This window comes from Mobula hypostoma, chromosome 3 (assembly GCF_963921235.1).
Source record: "Mobula hypostoma chromosome 3, sMobHyp1.1, whole genome shotgun sequence".
NCBI lineage: Eukaryota > Metazoa > Chordata > Chondrichthyes > Myliobatiformes > Myliobatidae > Mobula > Mobula hypostoma.
The window spans coordinates 220,686,211-220,703,664 of record NC_086099.1 but is presented as its reverse complement, the minus strand read 5'-3'; the positions used below and the strand labels follow the sequence as shown (position 1 = coordinate 220,703,664).

Here is a 17,454-nt window from a genome sequence, read left to right as displayed (position 1 = left end):
AATCAGGACAATCTTTAAATCTGGACCAAGGCGCACAACACAGTACATGTAACTCACACACACAATGCATAAAGTAATATTACCACTCATAAACTAACCAATAATGAGATACAAATTAAAAAGTAAACAGTATAACACTGCTGATGCTTCATGTGCGATGAGACCTGGGTGGTGGTAGGAAGTTCAGTAGTCTCATGGCCTGGGGGACGAAGCTGTTTCCTATTCTAACAGCTCTCAAATTTGGGGGAGTAGATTTAGGACGGAGATGAGAAGGAATTGCTTTTCCCAGAGAGTGGTGAATCTGTGGAATTCTCTGCCCAATGAAGCAGTGGAGGCTACCTCAGTAAATACAGTTAAGACAAGGTTGGATAGTTTGTTGCCTAGTAGGGGAATTAAGGGTTATGGGGAAAAGGCAGGTAGGTGGAGATGAGTCCATGGTCAGATCAGCCGTGAGCTTATTGAATGGGGCAGGCTGGACAGGCCAGATGGCCAACCCCTGCTCCTGCTTCGTATGTTCTTGTCCTAATGCTATGGTGGGGGTCAAAGACATTGTGGGATGGGTGGGAGGGATCATTGACAATGCTAAGGACCCTCTGTACGCAGCGCTCCTGATAAACATCTCTAATGGGTGGTAAAGAGAACCCCAGTGATCCGCTCAGCAGTCCTTGCGATCTTTTGTAATGACTTGTGGTCAGACATCTTGCAATTCCTGTTCCAGACAGTGATGCAGCTGGTCTTGATGCTATTGCTGTAAACTTTGGTGAAAATGCGTAGGGGAACCTCACTCACCTCAGTTTCTTCAAGAAGTGGAGACGCTGCTGTGCTTTTTTGGTGGTGGTTTTCAAGTATTTTATTACAGCACAGAGGAGGCCACTCAGCCCATCAAGTCTATCCCAGCTGTCAGAGCATCCGATCAATCTGCTCTCCAATTTGTTTCCTTGTTGCCTACTCTATCTTACTTACCCAGGTACGTGCTCAGTGTCCCATGTGTCAGAAGCTCAGCTGAACCAGCCACAGGAGCCCTGTGGCTCTGAGAGCAGATCACAGAACACAGAACATAGCACAGTACAGGATGTTTGGCCCACGATATTGTGCCAACCTGTTAATCTACTTTAAGATCAATCTAACCCTTCCCTCTTACAGACACCTCCATTTTTCTTTCATCCAGGTGTTTATCTAAGAGTTTGTGAAATTGCTCCTAATGTATCCGCCCCTACCATCACCCTGGCAGGGCATTCCACACACCTACCACAGTCTGTGTAAAAAAACTTACCTCTGGCATCTCCCCCACCTCCCGTATACTTTCCTCCAGTCACCTTAAAATTATCCCACCTCAGATCAGCCATTTCTGCCCTGGGAAAAAGCCTTTGCCTATCCACTTACCCGTACCTCTTATCATCTCGTGCACTTCTATCACAGAGGGCACAGTTTTAAGGTGCTTGGAAGTAGATACAGAGGAAATGTCAGGGATAATTCCCCCCCTCCCCCCGAGAGAGTGGTGAGTTTATGGAATGGGCTGCCGGTGACAGTAGTGGAGGCGGATATGATAGGGTCTTTTAAGAGACTCCTGGACAGGTACATGGAGCTCAGAAAAATAGAGGGCTATGGGTAACCCTAGGTAATTTCTAAGGTAGGGACGTGTTTGGCACAGCTTTGTGGGCCGAAGGGCCTGTATTGTGCTGTAGGTTTTCAATGTTTCTATGTTGTATGTCTATCAAGTCACCTCTCATCCTGCTGGGATCAGTACAAAGGAAATCAATAACAGAATGCAGAATAAAGTGTTCCAGTTACAGAGAAAATGCAGGGCAGACAGACAATAAGGTGCAAGGCCACAACGAAGTAGATTGTGAAGTTGTGTGCATCTTAATGTACCAGGAAACTAGGGTCTTATGACTCTGACTGTAAATGAAAGGGTTTCCCATATGTGGACTGATTGACTGATGACTCTGGGCCTGTACTCACTGGAATTCAGAAGAATGAGGGGTGATATCATTGAAACCTATCACAACCGGTTAGACTGTTCTTCAAGGTACAACTGTAGAAATTTGAGTATAATTTTGGTGAAATACCAATACTCCTCAAACTCCTAGTGAAATATAGCCCTGTCGTGCCTTCTTCGCAAATGCATCAATATGTTGGGCCAGGGTAGATCCTCAGAGATGTTGACACCCAGGTACTTGAAACTACTCAACATTTCCACTGCTGATCCCTCGATGAGGACTGGTGTGTGTTCCCTCAACATACCCTTCCTTAAGTCTACAATCAATTCCTTGGTCTCACTGGTATTGAGCGCAAGGTTGTTGTTGCCACACCACTCAACCAGCTGATCTATCTCACTCCTGTACGCCTCTTCATCGCCATCTGAAATTCTCCCAATAGCCGTGTCGCTGGCAAACTTATAGATGCCATCTGAGTTGTGCCCAGCCACAGAGTCATGGGTTAGAGCAGTGGGCTTGCATAGGTGTTGATTGTCAGTGAGGAGGCGACATATTTTCTGATCCGCACAGACTGTGGCGTCCCGATGAGGAACCCAAGGATCCAGTTGCGGAGGGAGGTACAAAATCCCAGGTTTTGGAGCTTGTGGATTAGAACTGAGGGCATGATTGTGTTGAATGCTGAGCTGTAATCAATAAACAGCAGCCTGGCGTAGGTAATGCTGTTGTCCTGGTGATCCAAAGCCAATGAGTTCGCACCCACTGTGGACCCATTGTGGCGATAGGCAAATTGCCGCAGGTCCAGGTCCTTGCTTAGGCAGGAGTTGATTCTAGCCATGATCAACACTTCAAAGCACTTCACCGCAGTACATGAGAGTGCCACTGGGTGATAGTCATTGGGGCAGCTCTCCCCGTTCTTCATGATTGTCACCCTTTTAGGAATCTCCGACCGCAGCAGTGAGAGATTGATTATCGCTCCATTCCCTGCATATTCAGGTGCCAGTCAAAGAGCCTCTGAAACACACGTGTCGTATCTGCCTCTACCTCCTCCCCTGGCAGCACGTTCCACGCACCCGCCGCTCTCTGTGGAAACAACTTACTTTGAACGTTCCTCCCTCTCTCACCATCAGGATCCCAGTTTATTTATCATGCGTACATGGAAACATACGGTGAAATGTGTCATTTGCGTTCACAGTCAGAGGCTGGGTTTCCTCCTCCAGACACCACGAAGCCTTTCCAGCACCTACAAGGCACACGTCGGGAGTGCGACGGGATGCCCTCCGCCTTGCCTGCACTAGTTCAATGTCATTGAGTGCGCCGTGGCCACCATCGTCCCCTCTGAACATTTACTTTCCCCCCCCCATCACTCATGACTGCAGTAATCACCATAGAGAAAGTGCTCTACAGTTACTCACTGACAATACTCACTAACCCAGCCCTCCACTCCCCTAACCACCACCACTAACCCAGCCCTCCACACCCCTAACCACCACTACTTTACCATTTCCTGTCAGTCACCTTCTGTACAGACACTCCTGTGCCCAGTGTCACTTTATAGACATACAATCAACGTACATAAGCTATCTCAATATTTATATGTATTGTGTTTTTATTATTATTATTATTATTGCAAACAACAGGAATTCTGCAGATGCTGGAAATTCAAGCAACACACATCAAAGTTGCTGGTGAACGCAGCAGGCCAGGCAGCATCTGTAGGAAGAGGTTCAGTCGACGTTTCAGGCCGAGACCCTTCGTCAGGACTAACAGGAAGTCTCGGCCTGAAACGTCGACTGCACCTCTTCCTACAGATGCTGCCTGGCCTGCTGCGTTCACCAGCAACTTTGATGTGTGTTGCTTATTATTATTGAGTTCTTTCTCTTATTGTTGTATATTTCTGTGCTGCATTGGACCCGGAGTAACTATTAGTTCGTTCTCCTTTACACTTGTGCACTGGAAAAGATGTAAAGCAATCTTGAATCTTAACTCTTAACCCGTAGCCTAAACAAAGGAAGCAGTTACGTGGAACGCCGCCACCACCCGCAGGTTCCCCTCCGGCATCTCACACCACCATGACTTGTAAAACTTCCGATCTTCCTTCAAAATCAGAATCAAAATCATATGCTGTGAGAGTTGTTGTTTTGTGCCAGCATTATAGTGCAATACAATTAAAAAACATAAATTACAACAAGAATTAGAGTCATAGAGTAGAGAAACAGACCCTTCAGCCCATCTTGACCGCAAGACATAGGAACAGAGTTAGTCCATTCAGACAATCGAGCCCGCTCATCCACTTTATCATGTCTCAGTTGTGAGGCTGTGCCCTGTAGTTCAGGATACCCCCACCACAGAAAACATCCTCTCCACTTCTACCCTATCTAGTCCTTTCAACATTCAGTAGATTTCAATCCCCTCCCCCTCCACATTCTTCTAAATTCCAGTGGGTACAGACCTAAAGCTGCCAAACGCTCCTCATATATCAACCCCTTCATTCCTGGAGTTAATCTCGTGAACCTCCTCTGGACTCACTCCGATGACAGTACTTCCTTTCTGAGATATGGGGCCCAACACAGTTGACAATACTCCAAGTGTGGCCTGACGGGTGTCTTGTAAAGGCTCAGCATTATCTCCTTTTTATATTCTATTCCCCTTGAAATAAATGCCAACATTGCACTTGCATTCTTTACAACAAACTCAACATGTTAATTAACCATCTGGGAGTCTTGCACGATGACTCCCAAGTCCCTCTGCACCTCTGATCCTTGAACCTTCCGCCCATTTCGATGATGGTCCACACTGTTGTTCTTTACCGCAACACCAACCTCTGAAGTAACCTGTGAATTAACAAACTTGTCTAAGTCCTGATGCAATCACATTGTTTCCTCAACACTCCCTACCCTTCCACCTAACTTTGTATCATGGCAAACTTTGCCACAAAACCATCAATTCCATTATCTAAATCATTGACACACATTGTGAAAAGCAGTGGTCCCAATACTGACCCCTGAGGAACACCACTAGTCACTGGCAACCAACCAGAAAAGGCCCCTTTTATTACCACTTGCTGCTCCTGTCTGTCAGCCATTCCACAGTCCATGCCAGTATCTTTCCTGTAATACAAGATTTTATCTTGTTAAGCAGTCTCATGTGTGGCACCTTATCAAACACCTTCCGAAAATCCAAGTAAATGACATCCACTGCCTCGCCTTTGTCCACCCTGCTTGTTACTTCCTCGAAGAACAGATTTGTCAGGCAAGATTTCACTTTACAGAAACCATGCTAACTTTAAATTATTTTATCATTCGTCTCCAAGTACCCCAATATCTCGTCCTTAATAATGGACTCCAACACTTTCTCAACTACAGAGGTTAGGCTAATTGGCCTATAATTTCCTCTCTTTTGTCTTCCTCCCTTAAAGGGTGGAGTGACATTTGCAATTGACCAATCCTCCAGGACCATGCCAGAATCAAGTGATTCTTGAAAGATAATGACCAATCCATCCGTTATCTCTTCAGCATCTTCTCTCAGGACTCTGTGATATAGGCTGCCTGGTCCAGGTGACTTATCCACCTTAGGACTTTTCAGTTTGCCTAGCACTTTTTCCTTTGATATAGCAATAGCACTCAGTCTTGTTCCCTGACAATCATGGACCTCTGGCACACTGCTAGTGTCTTCCACAGTGAAGACTGATGCAAAGTATTTATTAAGTTCATCTGCTATTTCTTTGTTCCCCATTACTACCTCACCAGCATCATTTTCCAATGGTCCAATGTCAACTCTCACCTCATTTTTACTCTTCATATAACTGAAAAATCTTTTAGTATCTTGCTTTATATTATCAGCTAGTTTTCCCTCATATTTTATCCCTTCTTATAGCTTTTTTAGTTGCCTTTTGTTGGACTTTAAAAGCTTCCCAGTTATCCAACTTCTCACTCAGTTTTCTACCTTAGATGCCCTTCCCTCGGCTTTTAGCAGTCCTTAGCTTCTCCTGTCAGCCACGGTTGCCTACTCCTGCTATTTGAGAACTACTTCTGTGGGACATATCTATCCTGCATTAACTATTCCCAGAAAGTTCAGCTCCATCTGTTCTGCCATTGTCCCCGCCAGTATCCCCTTCCAATCCACGTGGACAAGCTCCTCTCTCATGCCTCTGTAATTCCCTTTATTCCATTGTGATACTGATAGATGAGTTATGCTTCTCCCTCTCAAATTGCAGTATGAATTCAATCATATTATGATCACTGCCTCCTAAGGTATTACGTCAAGCTGACTAATAAAATTGGGTTATTACACAACACTCAATCTAAGATCGCCTTTCCCCAAGTAGACTCGAGCACAAGCTGCTCTAAAATGCCATCTCATAGGCATTCAGCAAATTCCCTCTCTTGCGATCCACATCCAACCTGATTTTCCAAATCCCCTTGCATATTGAAGTCCCCCATTACAAATGTGACATTACCCTTATTACATGCCTTTTCCAGCTGCCTTTGCAATCTCAACCCACATCTTGGCTATTATCTAGAGGTCTATATATCGTTCCCATAATGTTTTTTTTTACCCTTGCAGTTTCTTAAATCCACCCACAAAGATTCAATATTCTCTGACCCAATGTCACCTCTTTCTAAAAATATAATTCCATCTCTTACCAACAGAGCCACAACACTGCCTGTCGATACAAAACCGATGCAGGATTATAATTAAGCTCCCAACTATGACCATCTTTCAGCCACGACTCAGTGATGCCCACAATGTCATACCGACCGATCTCTAATTGCGCCACGAGTTCGTCCACTTTATTCCAAATGCTACGCTCATTGAAATACAGCGCCTTTGGTCCTGCATTCTTCACCCTTTTGAATGTTGCCTCTGTGGTACAATTTAACTCTTCGTTTTGTCTGCATTTGTACCCAGTCATTAGCTTGTCCTTCCTTACATTCGTATCACATCAGCTACTTGTAAACCTGTTGGCTCATCCTCAGCTCAATCATACTGGTTCCCACTCGCCCCCTGCCACCATATTAGTTGAAACTGCCCCCAACACCTAGACTTTGCTGAACTGTTTTTCTGCCTAGCTCCATCACCAGGACCATACCCCTCCCATCCATGTACTTACCAATGCAATTTTAAATTACTTATTTGTCTGCTGGATGTGGGTGACATTGGAAACAGGTGGCACTGGTTGTTCTTCTCTAGTTCCTCTAAACCAGGAGCACCACCGACCCCTCGGCTAATGGTATTGGTCCAGGGCATGAAAAAGATTGGGAACCCTAGTGCTAAATGAGGAGCCATTTAATGTCAAAATCTGAAGTCACCTGAGAGTCAGACTATAGAGCATGAACACAGCGGATTCTGCAGATGCCGGAAATCCAGAGCAAAACACACCAATAGCGGAACTCAACAAGTCAGGCAGCATCTCTGGAAATGAATAAGCAGTTGATGCTTCAGGCCGAGACCCTTCATCAGGACTGGAAAGGGAGAGGGAAGCAGCCAGAGTATGAATGTGGGGGAAGGGGGAAGGAGTACAAGCCGGTAGGTGACAGGTGAGGCCAGGTGAGGGGGAAGGTGGGTGGGTAGGGGAAGGGGATGGTGTGAAAAGTTGGGAAGTGGTAGGTGGAAGAGGGAAAGAGCTGAAGAGGAAGGAATCTGATCGGAGAAAGGGAAGGAGAGGAATCGGAGGGAAGTGATAGACAGGTGAGAAATGGTAAGAAAATACAAGAATGGGGAATAGAAATAGAGGGGAGGGGAGGGGAGGGGGATGAATTACCAGAAGTCAGAGAAATCAATGTCCTGATGAAGAGTCTTGGCCTGAAACTTCAACAGTTATTCTTTTCCATATAAACGCTGCCTGGTCTGCTGGAGAAGGATAGGTTTGCTTCCTTGAAAGTCAGCAGCTTTCCTAAAGATTTTAATTTTGGTGATTTCAAAGTTATTGTTACTGGGTCCAGCCAATCTTTCAGTTGTAGACCAAGGTATTTACTTGAATAGAGTGACAGCTATATTTCAATAGGAGTTTGAGAAGATTTGGTATATCATCAAGGACTAGCAAATTTCTACAGACGTACCATGGAGAACATTCTATCTGGCTGCAACATCATCTGCTGTGGAGGCTCAGTGCATGAGGTTAGAAAAGGCTGTGGAGGGTTGCAAACACAGCCAGCTCCGACATGGGCACAAACCTCCCCGACATCGAGGATATCTTCAAAAGGCCAGGCCTCAAGAAGGTGGCAGCCATCATTAAGGACCCTCACCATTCAAGACATGCCATCTTCTAATTACTATCATCAGGGAGGAAGCACAGGATCCTGAAGACTCAATCAGCGTTTCAGGAACAGCTTCTTTCCCTCCATCATTAGAACCCATGAACGGTCTATGAGCCCATGAACTCCATCTCACTAACAGATCAAAAAAGCTGGAAGAACTCAGCAGGGCAGGCAGCCTCTATGGAGAGGAATAAACACTGAACATTTCAGCCCGAGATCCTTCATGAGGTTGTGTTTATGACACTACCCAACTATTCTACTCTTTTTACAGTATTTATTTTTATATACCTTATTGTAACTTACAGCTTTAAAGCATGTTTGAGACGACACTGCTGCCGCAAAACCACACGTCTCATGCCACATGTCAGCGATAATTAACCCGATTCTGATTCTCATCCAGGGACGCCAGCTACAGATCTGGTATTCAATATCAATGGTCCTGACATCCACATTTGATCAATGGTGACTTGTCCATTTGAGTCGGAAGGTGTGATTTGAGAAAGAGGGTGTTAGTGGAAGTGTGTTATTCGGGCAGCTGATCTGTGACCTGTGGTGACCACAGGAATCAGTGCTGGAGCCTCTGTTAGAAACCATAGAAACTACAGCACAGAAACAGGCTTTTGGCCCTTCTTGGCTGTGCCGAACCATTTTCTGCCTAGTCCCACTGACCTGCACACGGACCATATCCCTCCATACACCTCCCATCCCTGTATCTGTCCAATTTATTCTTAAGTGTTAAAAAAGAACCCGCATTTACCACCTCGTCTGGCAGCTCATTCCATACTCCCACCACTCTCTGTGTGAAGAAGCTCCCACTATTTAACCAAGTTCCCCGGGATCAATAAAGTATGACTATGACTAATGTTCCCTTTAAACTTCCCCCCCTCACCCTTAACCCATGTCCTCTGGTTTTTTTCTCCCCTTGCCTCAGTGGAAAAAGCCTGCTTGCATTCACTCTATCTACACCCATCATAATTATATATACCTCTATCAAATCTCCCCTCATTCTTCTACGCCCCAGGGAATAAAGTCCTAACCTATTCAACCTTTCTCTGTAACTGAGTTTCTCAAGTCCTGGCAACATCCTTGTAAACCTTCTCTGCACTCTTTCAACCTTATTAATATCCTTCCTGTAATTTGGTGACCAAAACTGAACACAATACTCCAGATTCGGCCTCACCAATGCCTTATAGACCATAAGACCATAAGGCAAAGGAGCAGAAGTAGGCCATTCGGCCCATTGAGTCTGCTCCAGCATTTTATCATGAGCTGATCCATTTTCTCCTATTTAGTCCCACTCCCCTGCCTTCTCACCATAACCTTTGATGCCCTGGCTACTCAGATACATATCAATCTCTGCCTTAAATACACCCAATGACTTGGCCTCCACCGCTGCCCGTGGCAACAAATTCCATAGATTCACCACCCTCTGACTAAAAAAAAATTGCTTCGCATTTCTGTTCTGAAAGGGCGCCCTTCAATCCTTAAGTCATGCCCTCTCGTACTAGACTCCCCCATCATGGGAAACAACTTTGTCACATCCACTCTATCCATGCCTTTTAACATTTGAAATGTTTCTATGAGGTCTCCCCTCATTCTTCTAAACTCCAAGGCATACAGTGCAAGAGCGGACAAACGTTCCTCATATGTTAACCCTCTCATTCCCGAAATCATTCTAGTGAATCTTCTCTGTACCCTCTCCAATGTTATACAACCTCATCATAACATTCCAGCTCTTATACTCAATACCAAAACCTCTGTTTGAGCATCGAACAGTACACTCCCTTCAGCCCGCAGTGTGCTAATGGCAGATGGGGAGTAGCCCAAGTGTGAGGTGCTGCACTCGGGGAAGTTGGATGTAAAGGCACACTGTATGTTGATTTACCGAGGAGTCGGGGAGGGGGGGGGTTCAAAGTACATAGCTCACTGAAAGTGGCTATAGAGGGATGATAGTGTTGTCAACAAGGCGGGCAGCATGCTCACCTTCATTGGTCAGGGCACTGAAGTCAAGAGTCAGCAAATCACATTGTAGCTGTATGAAACTTGGGTTTCATTGCACTTGGAGTATTGCATGTAGTTCTGCTCACCACTCTGGCTAGTGGTGTTTAAAAGGCTGTTAGGACAGGGAAAGGAGAGATATAGACCACGTGCAGGCAGATGGGATCGATTTTATTTGGTATTATTACCTGAAAGGCGTGGTAGATAATGCTGTTTAGGATGTGTTTAAATACACACATGAATATGCAGGGAACAGAAGGATATGGATCATAAGCAGGCGGAAGAAGTTTAGTTTAATCTGACATTGTGGGCTGAAAGACCTGTCCTATGCAGTACTGTTTCAGGTTCTAATCCCAGCAGCTGTTTCAGTAACTCAGCCATCTGCACCACCAACTCCTGGGTTGGGAAATAAGTTTCAACTTTCCCAGTGAACTCCCCATCCTGAAAAATGAAATAAACAGAGAGAACTGATCTCGTGCTGCACAAGAGGGAAGATAGGGTACCTGATTTAGCAGGAGAGCTTAAGGAAGATGAGTTGAGTCTTCAGCTGAGTGTGGTTTACAGGAGCTGTTTGAGTTTACCACGGAAATAAATTTTATTTTAGAGATACAGCACTGCGACAGGCCCTTCTAGCCCCAGTCAGCCCACGAGGAAACCAGAGCACCCAGAGGCAACCCACATAGTCACGAGGAGAAAGTACAAACTTGAATTGAACCCCAAACTCCGACGCTCCGAGCTGTAATAGCGTCACACTAACCACTACACCACCGCGGTGCCCCGGATGTACGTCACAATACTGTACTAGCGCCACACTAACCGTTACACCACCGCGGTGCCCCGGATGTACGTCACAATACTGTACTAGTGCCACACTAACCGTTACACCACCGCGGTGCCCCGGATGTACGTCACAATACAGAAACAGGCTATTCAGCCTCACAAACAAGAGGCAATCTGCAGAAGTTGCACGCACACACACACGAAATGCTGGATGAATTCAGCAGGCCAGGCAGCATCTATGGAAAAGAGTACACTGCCTGACCTGCTGAGTTCCTCCAGCATTTTGTGCGCACAGCTTAGATCTGCAGCATCTGCAGACTTTCTCTTGTTTGTGACCCCCGATTTAATCCCAGCCTAATCACTGGACAATTTACAATGAGCAGTAAACCTGCCCACTGGCATGCCTATGGAGTGTGGAAGGAAAGCAGAGCACCTGGAGCAAACCCACGTGATCACGGTTGCTGGTACGGTGAAGCGTTGAGCTAATCACCACGCTGCCGTGTCACCATTGAGGGAGGTGGCTATGAATTATGGCCAACCTCACAATAAAGAGTTCATTAATTAGCAACCAGAGGCTGACAAAGCAGAAGAAACATTCGAACCAGGAGCAGGAGTCGGCCATCTATCCCATCAAGCCGGCTCCGCTATTGATAAGATCATGGCTGATCTCACCAGGGACTCAACTCCACCTACTTCCTTGCCCCATAAATCCCCTACTATGTAAAAAATCCATCTAGCAATGTCTTAAATATATTTAACGAGGTAGCTTCTTGGGCAGAGAATGCCACAGATTCACTTCTCTCTGGGAAATACATACTCAAAAAGGCTATGACCATGAACTGCTGGTGAGAGCAGGATATTTTTTTCCCCAGGGCAGTGGGGAGAGGATTGTTACCACCAAAAATCAGTCCTGGAAGCTTACAGCGACAAGGTCACCAGGCTTAATAGAAAGGGAAATTACCTAATTGTCTCCATTCTGGCCAGGAATGAAGGGCAATTCTCAAAAGCAACTAGAGGTGGGTAATTAAAAGCTGGGACAGCCTGTGAAGCCCACATTCACTGAATGAATATAAAAATAAGTTGTGTAGTCACTGCACTTGACTGTATATAATTGCCACCACATCCTTTCCTCTAGGGAAAGAACTCTAACCTCTCACATCTAAACCATTAGACCAGTAGCAGAATTTGGCCATTCAGCCCATCAAGTCTGCTCCACTATTTGATCATGGCTGGGATATTATCCCTCTTAACCCCCTATCTTCTGCCTTCTTCCCGTAACCTTCGATGCTTTACATATCAACCTCCACTTGAAATATACCCAACGACTTGGTCTCCAAAGCCACCCGTAGCAATGAATTCCACAGATTTACCAGCCTCCATTGAAAAAAATCCTTCTCATCTCTGTTCTAAAGGGAAGTCCTTGCATTGAGGCTGTGCCCTCTGGTGAAATAGAAAATTGTATCCAGACAGACTTGATTCATCAGCTGAAGGGAGATGGTGGAAGCAGATATGTTAGCAATGTGGGGTAAGAGCCATGTAGACAAGTACGGGCAAGTAAGAGAGAGATGCAGGCAGCCAGATGGGATCCGTTGAAATTGGCATCATGGTCGGCACCAACACTGTGGGCCGAAGGGCCTGTTTCTGAGCTGTACTGTGCTACGTTCCATCTCAGCTGCATTTTTATAAGCTTTTATTGAATCCATAACCACATAGAAATGGGAGGAGACCATTAACCCACAACCTCCCCGCCACCGTCAAGGCCATTCTGTCCCACAGCTCTAGTGCGGAGGCCTACAGTTTTCTTTGATTGGACGGCACAGCTAATGTCCAGCTGGCAGTGCTGGGAAAACCAGAAAGGCCAACGTACTTGAGCCGAGGGCCTAGCCTTTGTTAAAAATGTAACTGAAACAGCAAACATAAGCAATATTAAAATAACCAACATTCTACTGTCTGCTTGTATTTATTAAACACATACTTGTGAACAAAGAGCAAATATAAGATAGACGCTGAAAAATAATTTGGCCGAGGGCCCAGAGATTGTGCTACTGCCTCGGTGCTCCCACATCCCGGGTTCAATCTGGTCTCCAGAGCAGTGCAGAGTTTTCAAATCCTCCCCGACACTGAGGGCATCTTCCCCCACACCCCCAGGTGCTCTAGTCTCCACTGACATCCCAGAGATGGGCAGGTTGGTGGGGTAAGTGGCCATTGTAAATTGCCGTAACACACACAAAATGCTGGAGGAGCTCAGCAGGCCAGGCAGCATCTATGGAAAAGAGTACGGATGACGTTTCGGGTTGGGACCCTTCAGCACAACTTTTTTTTTCCTCTCCAGTCCTGCCAAAGGGTCTCAGCCCGAAATATCGACTATTGACTCTTTTCCATAGATGCTGCCTGGCCTGCTGAGTTCCTCCAGCATTGTGTGTGTGTAGCTCGGATTTCCAGCATCTGCAGATTTTCTCTTGACTGTAAATTGCCCCCTGGTTTATAGGCGAGGCGTAGAGTCTGGCAAGCAGCTGAGGTATCAGAGTAAGGTTCGTTATCACTGACATATGTGGTGAAATCTGTTGTCTTGTGGAGGTGGGGGATAGAATTCGGCTGTGTTAAAATTCAGAATCTGAATAAGGTTTATTGTCACTGGCATGTGTTTGTGAAATCTGTTGGTTTGCGACAGCAGCACATTACAAGACATGAAGAATTACAGTGTTAGAAAAGTAAATAAATAACCCAGAGAGTGTTCATAAGTTCATGTGCAGGACAGAAAAAATCACTGTTACAGTAATAAACAGAGTAAAAGAGGAACAACAGGAATTCTGCAGATGCTGGAAATTCAAGCAACACACATCAAAGTTGCTGGTGAATGCAGCAGGCCAGACAGCATCTCTAGGAAGAGGCGCAGTCGACGTTTCAGGCCGAGACCCTTCGTCAGGACTAACTGAAGGAAGAGTGAGTAAGGGATTTGAAAGTTGGAGGGGGAGGGGGAGATGCAAAATGATAGGAGAAGACAGGAGGGGGAGGGATGGAGCCAAGAGCTGGACAGGTGATAGGCGAAAGGGGATACGAGAGGATCATGGGACAGGAGGTCCGGGAAGAAAGACAGTTGGGGGGGGGACCCAGAGGATGGGCAAGAGGTATATTCAGAGGGACAGAGGGAGAAAAAGGAGAGTGAGAGAAAGAATGTGTGCATAAAAATGAGTAACAGATGGGGTACGAGGGGGAGGTGGGGCCTTAGTGGAAGTTAGAGAAGTCGATGTTCATGCCATCAGGTTGGAGGCTAAACTTTGCTGAACATCTACGCTCTGTCCGCCAGAGAAAGCAGGATCTCCCAGTGGCCACACATTTTAATTCCACATCCCATTCCCATTCTGACATGTCTATCCACAGCCTCCTCTACTGTAAAGATGAAGCCACACTCAGGTTGGAGGAACAACACCTTATATTCCGTCTGGGTAGCCTCCAACCTGATGGCATGAACATCAACTTCTCTAACTTCCGCTAAGGCCCCACCTCCCCCTCGTACCCCATCTGTTACTCATTTTTATGCACACATTCTTTCTCTCACTCTCCTTTTTCTCCCTCTGTCCCTCTGAATATACCCCTTGCCCATCCTCTGGGTCCCCCCCCCTTGTCTTTCTTCCCGGACCTCCTGTCCCATGATCCTCTCGTATCCCCTTTCGCCTATCACCTGTCCAGCTCTCGGCTCTATCCCTCCCCCTCCTGTCTTCTCCTATCATTTTGGATCTCCCCCTCCCCCTCCAACTTTCAAATCCCTTACTCACTCTTCCTTCAGTTAGTCCTGACGAAGGGTCTCGGCCTGAAACGTCGACTGCACCTCTTCCTAGAGATGCTGCTTGGCCTGCTGCGTTCACCAGCAACTTTGATGTATGTTGTTAAAAGAGGAACAGTTAGTATTAGTGTTAAAAGAATTAGTGGGAGTATGGGGAGAGTAGATTACAGAGAAAGTTAGTGTGGGAATGGGATTAAACAATCACTTGGAGGAACTCGGTGGGCTAGGCCTGGGAGAGACTCAGTGGGCTGAATGGCCTTTTTATTGTAAAGAAACAGGAAAGATGAAGTACCAGAGCTAAGTTTAGTTTCTAAGATACAAGACCAAACTTTCTGTTTGTGTTGAGGATGTTTCCTATCGTGGGGGAGTCTAGGAGCAGGGGATGAAGACTCAGAACAGAACAGAGCAGAGCTGAGGAGAAATTTCATTGCCACGGATGGCTGTGGAGGCCAAGTCATTGGGTGTACTTGAAGTGGAGGTCGAGAGGTTCTTGATGGGCAAAGGTTATGGGGAGAAGGCAATGAATGGGGTTGGGAGGGACAATAAGTCAGCCATGATGGAATGGCAGAGCAGACTCAATGGGCCGAATGGCCTAATTCTGCTCCCATGTCTTATGGTCTATTTGAATCCTTAAAAACTTATCACTAGAGAGAGAGAACAACTTTAATTTGTACCCTTTCTCAAACCTGAAAGAACACCATAAAAAGCCTCCCAAGAGTCCTTAAAGATTCCAGCCTGGAAGTATGCACAGAAACCTGTGCATGGAAAGATCCCACCAATAACTGAGAGAATTCTTTTTGTGTGGCGTCGGCAGGAGGCAGTATGGTGATGTAGATCCAACCCGCCAGAGACCTAACCTCCGCTGCTGTCCGCGTGGAGTTCGCACGTTCTCCCTGTGACCGTGTGGGTTTCCTCCGGGTGCTCCAGTTTCCTCCCACGTCCCGAAGACGTGAGGGTCGATGGGTTAACTGCCCACTGTAAATCTCCCTCTGGTATGTGTATAAGTGGTAGAATCTGGAAGGAGTTAAGAGGTAGGATCATGCAGTAGAGAAACAGGCCCTTTGGCCCATCTAGCCCATGCTGACCAAGATACCCAGCCAAGCTAACACCTTCTAATCTTTCTTAGCCATGCACCTATCCAGCCTTCTTTTAAATGTCGCTCTGGTACCTGCCTCAGCCACTTCCTCTGGCAGCTCGTTCCACATAGACACCACTCTGCGTATATAAAAAAAAGTTGCCCTTTAAGTTCCTATTAAATCTCCCCTTGAACCCCTGTCCTCCAATTTTTTAATTCCCAAACGCTGTGTTGAATGGACAGAGTGCGTTCACCCACGGAGTTGATGGTGAATGTGGGGAGAAATTATGGACTACGAGTTGACCGATTCTTCAATCTTACATGTGTCCTGCTCTGTCATAAAGAAATAGAGAAAGTAATTTGGGGTAAACGTTGGGAGATCTCCCCAGTCTGTATAGAACATTGAACATTACAGCACAGTACAGGCTTTTCAGCCCAGGATGTTGTGCTGATCTTTTAACTTACTCTATGATCAATCTAACCCTTCCCTCCTACATAGCCCTCTATTTAACAACCCTGAGCACCCCTGCTGGGGCATTGGCCGCCAGCAGCAGCTCACCATAGTCCTCTGTCCCGGGCCACTCATTCAAGTTGTCCCCCGCTGTAGGTGGAGATCCTTCCTCTCCCAGGAATGGGATCTTTGGGGCTTCTGTTGGCATTTCTGTAGCTCAGGGTTTTTATGGGATGGGGTTGCTAGTCCCATGGCCAAGTCTCCCCCTTTCACAGTCCGGCCATGGCCATGGCCATTATGTCTTATCTAAGAGTCTCTTAAATATCCCTATTGTATCTTCCCCTGGCTGTGTGTTCCATGCACTTACCACTCTCTTGTGTAAACAAAGTTATCTCTGACATCCCTCCTAGACTTTCCTCCAATCATCTGAAAATCATGCCTCTCGTGTCAGCTATTTCCATCCTGGGAAAAAAGTCTCAGGCTGTCCGCTACATCTATGCCTCTCAATATCTTGTACACCTCCGCCGACTTCAATGCAAAGAGAAAAATCCCCAGCTCGCTCAACGTATCTTCATAAGGCACGCTCTCACCTCGACAGTCCTATCCACTTGCACGGCAACTTCGAGAGAACTATGAACGTGGACCTCAATGTCCCTCCGTTCCTCCACCCTGCTAAGAATTCTGTCTTCAAACTTGACCTTCCAAAGTGAATCACTTCACACTTTTCCATGCTGAGCTCCGTCGGCCCAGCTCTGCATCCAGTCAATGTCCTGTTGCTGCCTATAACAACCTTCTACTCTGTCCACATCTCCACCAACCATCGTGTCATCTGCAAGCTTACTAACCCACCCTTCCACTTGCTCATTCCAGTCACTTATAAGAGTCACAAAGAGTAGGGATCCCAGAACAGACTCCATGCAACACCACAGGTCTCTGGCCTTCAGGCCAAATACACTCCACCTATTGCCATCCTCTGCCTTGTAACGGCAAGCCAATTCTGAATCCACATAGCCAACAGAGCACAGTCAGATTGCTAAAGGGATTCACATTCACGTGGCTGGGACAAAGGTGGCTTCATTGTATTAACTCATCCATGACCATCACCCTCTCAATGTCTAGAGGCAGAGGGACTGAAGCTCCAGACTGGGTACAGGGCAGGTGGACAAGGAGGA

The 17,454-nt window shown here is 46.3% G+C and overlaps 1 protein-coding gene across 4 annotated transcripts in view; it reads left to right on the top strand.

Moving 5' to 3' along the window:
* The window catches only part of LOC134344556 (pituitary adenylate cyclase-activating polypeptide type I receptor-like), a 269,718-nt gene that overhangs the window by 173,437 nt on the left and 78,827 nt on the right, over positions 1-17,454 (top strand). The window lies entirely within an intron of this gene.